A 6,368-nucleotide genomic window follows, 5' to 3' on the forward strand; every position below is an offset into this window, starting at 1 on the left:
AAACTCAGCTGATCATCTCACGAAGTACCTTCATTCTTGGACCACGTATTTCTGTCTTTGTTGAATAAATATTTGTGAAGATTATGGCTGTTGCTGTGCATAATTGGTTGTTTGCAGTATCAAGTGACTGTAGGCAGAGACTTGATGGACCCACCTGGATGCAATTCAGCTGATGAGGTGTGCCTCTATTTAAGCTGGCTGCAGGGATCCATCCGACACTGGAAAATTCAGTTACCTTTGGTACTGTTTCTACAGCCTGCATATACTCTCCTTGAGTTTCTATGCTTAAAGTGTTTTTCCCCTGTGTGCAGATTCCTCGTTAAGACTTCTGAGTTTCTGAAGTCAGAACCTCTCCTGACGGATCTTCAGAAACAACCCTTGCTGTAAGCTCTCTTTGGAATCACCCCTGAAGGTCCTCTGCCTGTCACTCTCTCCAACACACTCCACCTGCAAAACAACAAGCCAGAATATCTGTGGAAGCAAACTTCATCTTGGTGTCTACACCCTCCCTTCCATGCCAAGCCTCCTCCTTGGAAACTGTAAGAACAAACTAACCACAATGTCATTTCATCAACAGAGACAAAACTTTAAACCATCCATTCTCCTCCTACTGCTAAACCCTGGGATCCTCATTGTAAATAAAATCGCTTGCCTTTTTACCTTTTGTGTTTGACTGAGTTCATCTGCTGAGACTGAAACTGGGTACTTTCTTAAACAAATCTTAATAATATTGCCATAACAGACCTTCTTCCGTCTCAGTACCCTGTCTCAGAATCACGGAGTTTACCAAACAAACAGTAACGTCACTTCCCTCTGGAACCAACATCAAGTAAACAGAGTTTCTGGTCGGACCAATTCAACGACAAACAGGTTGGTGGAATTTATCTCTATTTCCACTATTCACAAAGTTTGCGCTTCAACTAACCCTGTCCTCCTCTGCCTAGATTTGTTGGGTCCAGATCCTGCCCAGAACCAAAACCTCCCTTTTCTAAATCTGTGCTTTTTAAACATTTTAAAACTTTTTTTGTTGTCCGACTGTATTTCAGTGCTCAAAGTTCAAATCTTATCAATATTATGTAAAATCCTTTTTTTGCACCATCATCTCCAGAGGTTCCACAACCACAAACTCCTCCAGGGCTGCCCGTTGTCACCAATTCTGTTCATAACTTACATGGACAGAATATCTCAGTGCAGCCAGGGGGCGGAGGGAGTCCTGTTCGATGGTCTCGGGATTTCATCTCTGCTGTTTGATGATGGTAAAATGGTAAGTGGACTATACTTATATAGTGCTTTTCTATCCATCCAGGACATTCAAAGCTCTTCACACTATAATCTGTGTCCTCATTTACCCATTCACACAGCACTCCATTAGGTCTCTACAAATCTAACATGTACAGTCACCTATGGAGACTAATCAATGCCAATCACATTCATACAGTGATGGGACACACATCAGAGGCATTGGGGTGAAGTGTCTTGCCCAAGGACACAACAACTGAGACAGCTGGACGGGGTATCAAACCAGCAACTTTCCAGTTCCAGGACGACGATAAAGTGGAAGATAATGAATGGATGGACAGCTTTCTGCAATAACAACTAAAACGTTGAAACTGTACCTGGTAAGTCAATTTGTAAATGTGGTTGGTCGCTGTTTCACTATTTAATCGTACAGTTCTTTGCTTTTACTAAATTAAAGCCTACGGTGAATGGCGTTAGCATCAGCAGTTACTTTTAGCCTAGTGTTAGCCTGGATGTTAACATGTTATTTGTAGCTAAGTAGTTTTAAAGAAATATTAAGCCCATGGTGCTGGCAACATTATATACTGTAAATTGCTTAATTTCTGTCTCAATTCTGAGTAAACTGGGAATTTTGAACAATCTTCTTCCCAAATACCTGTTAAATATTTTGTCTACATGGCAGGATTGAAAGAAATTAGCACCCAGGGACTATAAAAGTCTCCAGTTTGTCTTAATAAAAAATATGCTAACGAAGTTACTAGAGGCAGTTTATTTTTGTTTATAATGTATTGAAAATGACTGCAGCTGCATGAAAACCTCCAGTTCAACTCTAAAGGTTCCAAGCGAACTAGCAACCACTGAATTTTATGTTTAGAATTGGTGGTGGTGGTGGTGGTGGGGGGGTTGCTCTAATCACAACACTTATTATTACAATTCTGAGGGGCTTATGAACATTTTACTTCCAGAACTGTTGACATTTATGATTTTGGATTTGTGTGTGTCTTTGGGAAAGACGAATTAGTTGTCAGTAGTAGCTAACATCGAGACATTGCTTCATGTTGTCAGTCTGTGAGCAGTGACGGGTGAGCCACTGTTAAAAAATTGTCCTTGCTGCTTTTTAAAAACATGCTTACAGTGTATACACCTCCAATGTGTTGCCATTTATGCCAAACTTCAGTGAAAAATACTTTGACAAACAGCAATGATTTATCCCCATTAATGTAAACAACAGTCCAAGCTAAAATATAAAACCAGCTTCTGCTAAGAATTATGGGTAGTGGCGTAAAATCAGGAATACTGTGGATAAACCTACATCAGTTAAATTGTTCTGACCAGACCTAAACATTGCTTTTCACCAGCAGATAAGAGGTGCTTTACTGTGGTACAGCTGGAATGTGGTAAGCCTTCTCTGGAAACAATGCTGTGTTAGTTGATTGTTCCTGATCAGAGTCAATGAAGAATGGTGTGAACTCAGGAGTCTACAGCTGAGGTCAGCATCATGTCTTGAAAGTCATCTAGAAAGGTTATGATGATGGCCTCTGAAGGGCCTGAATCTGATTGAACCGCTTTAATGAACAACTATAAAAAGATCAAAAAATATAAAGTATAGAGATCCTTGTTTGAGGTGGATAAAATTAGGTGCCATTCAAATGAATGCAAGGAACTGCATTCCACAGATCTCTTATCCATTTAAAATAGTAAAACCTAATTATTAAATAAAAGTATTGCGTATGGATGGACACATCTTCAAAGCTGCAGTAATGACAAAATGCACACACCTCTGCTTCATGTCCTTCCACTGCTTGCAGAACGACAGGGATCTGTCATTTTACATCCAGCTTTATGGCCCCCTTCCCCTAACACCTTCAGTAATGGACAGGACACCTGAAAATGCCATGAACTTTCACAATCCTCCTAGCATCACTCTGTTTCAGGCTTCTTCTCCACACTCTCATCAGTCACCATCTTCCATCAGGCTCAGAGGATTATGACTTTCATCTCTGCCTTGTCATTTAGTGGAGTGGTTTGTGCTATTTTCCCATAGCTAGTGTTTTAGCTTTACTTTGAATGGATATGTTAGGATCTTTGTGTATCTGAGTGCTGCTGTGCATCCACAGTTATACAGCAGGACTTTGACAGCATGTGCACTTGGTTGTTGATTTAGCAGTACACTTATCAGTGCCACCTGCTCTTGGAGTAGCCTCTTAATTATCAGATCAAAGGCAGTGAAAAGGTGCTAAGTGGTAAGGAGCTGCAGCAGCACACTTCTGGCCTTTGATCGGCTCGACTCCATCCCCCTTGACAACAGCCTGTCTTAAATTAAATATGGACAGACATCTCTCTTTGAGTTGAGCCTTTTTCCTCTCATAAGCTGCTGTATTTTTTGCCCATTGCATTCTCTTTGATGCTTAGCTTAGTTGCTTAGCTTAACAATGGACGACAGTGTGCTTAAACAGGAACTCATGGCCAATCAAGGGCCAAAGCTTCCTGTGGAGTTACCTGGAAAGGTCTCCGCTCTCACTGAACCAATCAAACAGATTGTTAAGTGTCACCTATAATAAGCCTGGGTGTATGTGTTTGTCCAGTCTGTTTGATGTATTATTTGTGGGCTGATATAGCTGATGTTAGAGTAAACACCAAACCTCTGGGCTGTACAAGCTGAATGGCATCTTCTGAATGGGAGCTCAAGAACTGGTCTGGCCTGGGCGTGTCACTCTACCTCTGTCTTGCATTAGGCTGGAGACTGTTTATGAGAGAGGCGAGCAGACATTGTTGAAACAGTCAAGGCCTTGTGTCACCTGATGTTTTATGGGAAGGCAGCATGGCAAAGGCAGGAAGTGAGAAAAAAAGGTGAGGAGTGGTTGGAGGGGGTTTACAGTGACTGGACTGGCAGTCAGGTGCTCTGGGTGCCCTTTTATAGCTATTTTACTAATGAAAGTGGGGTTCTGGGACCAGTGTGAAACATCAGAGGCCACTCTACCCCTCTAAGCCCCCACCTCCATCTGCACAGGAATGTCATAAAGCTTTTAAAGGCCTCTTTCATTATTCACTTCCGCCCCCTCTCTCACTCTGCTGTCCCTTCTACTGACATTGCTTTTCACTTGTCATGTTTTCTGATGGCTGCTATAAGGTGTCACTTTCACTTCAGAAGTAAGTAAGTAAAGTTTTATTTATAAAGCGCCTTTCACAGAAATATATTCATAAGGTGCTGTACAATCATCAACCATGTAAAAATGGTGAAAATATAAAAGGAAACAGAATAAAACATAAAACATAAACAACATAGTGGAACATCAAATAAAAAATAAATTGTAAAACATACACGGTCAAGGCAGAGCATGACAAGAGATGTGTGTTATGTATGCAAGACTGTACAAATCATAAGAAAAATTGTTGAAGGGGGTGGTGAAATGTATGCTAAATACACAATAAAACAAAAACAGAGAAGGGAGAGAGGAAATTATGCTTTATGTTCAATAATACAAAAACACATGGTTGGCAAGCAGTCACTAAAAGGGGTAGGCTGCCATTAATGGTGAAGAAGGAGCAACAGAATAAGACTTAACAAGTCACCATGAAGATGAAGTAAGGCTGTCATGGTAAATGGTACTGAACTTATAGAGCGCTTTTCAAGTCCCTCCGGACCCCAAAGCGCTTTACACTAACAGACATTCACCCATTCACACTCACATTCACACACTGATGATGGCAAACTACACTGTAGCCACAGCTGCCCTGGGGCACACTGACAGAGGTGGGGCTGCCATGGAGGAACTGAACTCAGCATGCTGAAAAGATGTGAATGTGATGCAGCAGAGAACAGGATGTAGAAAGCTGCAAAGGAACCAGACACATATGGACCAGTTATATTAAATGTTTCTAAGGTCAGACCTGCCTCTGTCACTTCACAGACTTGCTGGTGTAAAGTTGCCATAAAGACTAGAAGTATGTGGGAAGTGGGAATTTCTGTCTTTCAGTTGGGAATTTAAACTGGAGAAACCCCGAAAGTGGGAATTCCCTGTTGGAAAAAATGAGTAGCTCCAACTACCCTCAGTTCATACTTAAGATGGCTATTTGCCAAAACAGTGAGTTAAATTTGGTTACTTTTACTTTTTTCATTTAGTCAGTCATACAAAAAATACTTTTCAATGTTTGTAAGAGGACATGTTATAACACATCACGTATGTTTAGTCCAACAGTTTTTCCAAACAGCTTAGAAAAAATGGAAGAATTAGCATTAAATGTAAAAGTAACAATTTACCTCAAGTTTATGTTTTGTTAAGGTTTCTATGGCTGAATTTTTAAAGCTCTTCCAGAACTACTTGGACATTTTCATTAGAATCACCAAAACAAAGATGAAACTACAGAACTGGAGGAAAGAGATATTTAACCGGCCCCATCTTTATTGAAGACAAAGATTTTGGCTCAGTTTGTTTTTTACTGAATGAGTTTGACCTGAGTGAGGTGTGTGAGGTTTGCAAAATCACACAGCAAGAAGGTCCTGGGTTCGATCCCCGGTTCGGACCTGGGGTCTTTCTGTGCGGAGTTTGCATGTTCTCCTCGTGCTTGCGTGGGTTTTCTCCGGGTACTCCGGTTTCCCCTACAACACAAAAACATGTACAATAGGTTGCCTTCAGGCCCAGGCCGCCCTTGAAAAAGAGATCTGAGATCTCAATGGGATTTGCCTGGTAAAATAACGGTAAATAAATAAATAAAAATGAAGATGAAGCACTTTGGGAACACGACAAATGGGCTCACATTATCAATTTTGAATGAAAAATCAATTTTGAATTGAATCGTGGCCCCAAAAATCAGAATCTAATTGAATCGTGAGAGAGGAAAAGATTACCACCCCTAGTGTTCAATGATACAAATAAAAAAACAGATCTCTTTATAAAAGCTTAAGCAGCTTGTCATAAAAATCAAAGCAATTATTAAGAAACAACAACAAAAAAAAAAACAACTTTCAAAATATCTGGCACTGATTTTTGGAGGTCCTTCTCAACAGTCCTGCTTCCTCTCCTCCTCCTCTCCTTCCTCATCTGTCCCTTCCTCCTCTTCTTCAACGACTGGCATAAAGCTCCATGACTGACTCTGGCCTTTTCAGCTGCTAATAACAATAAGAGCAA

The sequence above is a fragment of the Austrofundulus limnaeus genome, unplaced genomic scaffold (assembly GCF_001266775.1).
Source record: "Austrofundulus limnaeus strain Quisiro unplaced genomic scaffold, Austrofundulus_limnaeus-1.0 Scaffold625, whole genome shotgun sequence".
Classification (NCBI taxonomy): Eukaryota; Metazoa; Chordata; class Actinopteri; order Cyprinodontiformes; family Rivulidae; genus Austrofundulus; species Austrofundulus limnaeus.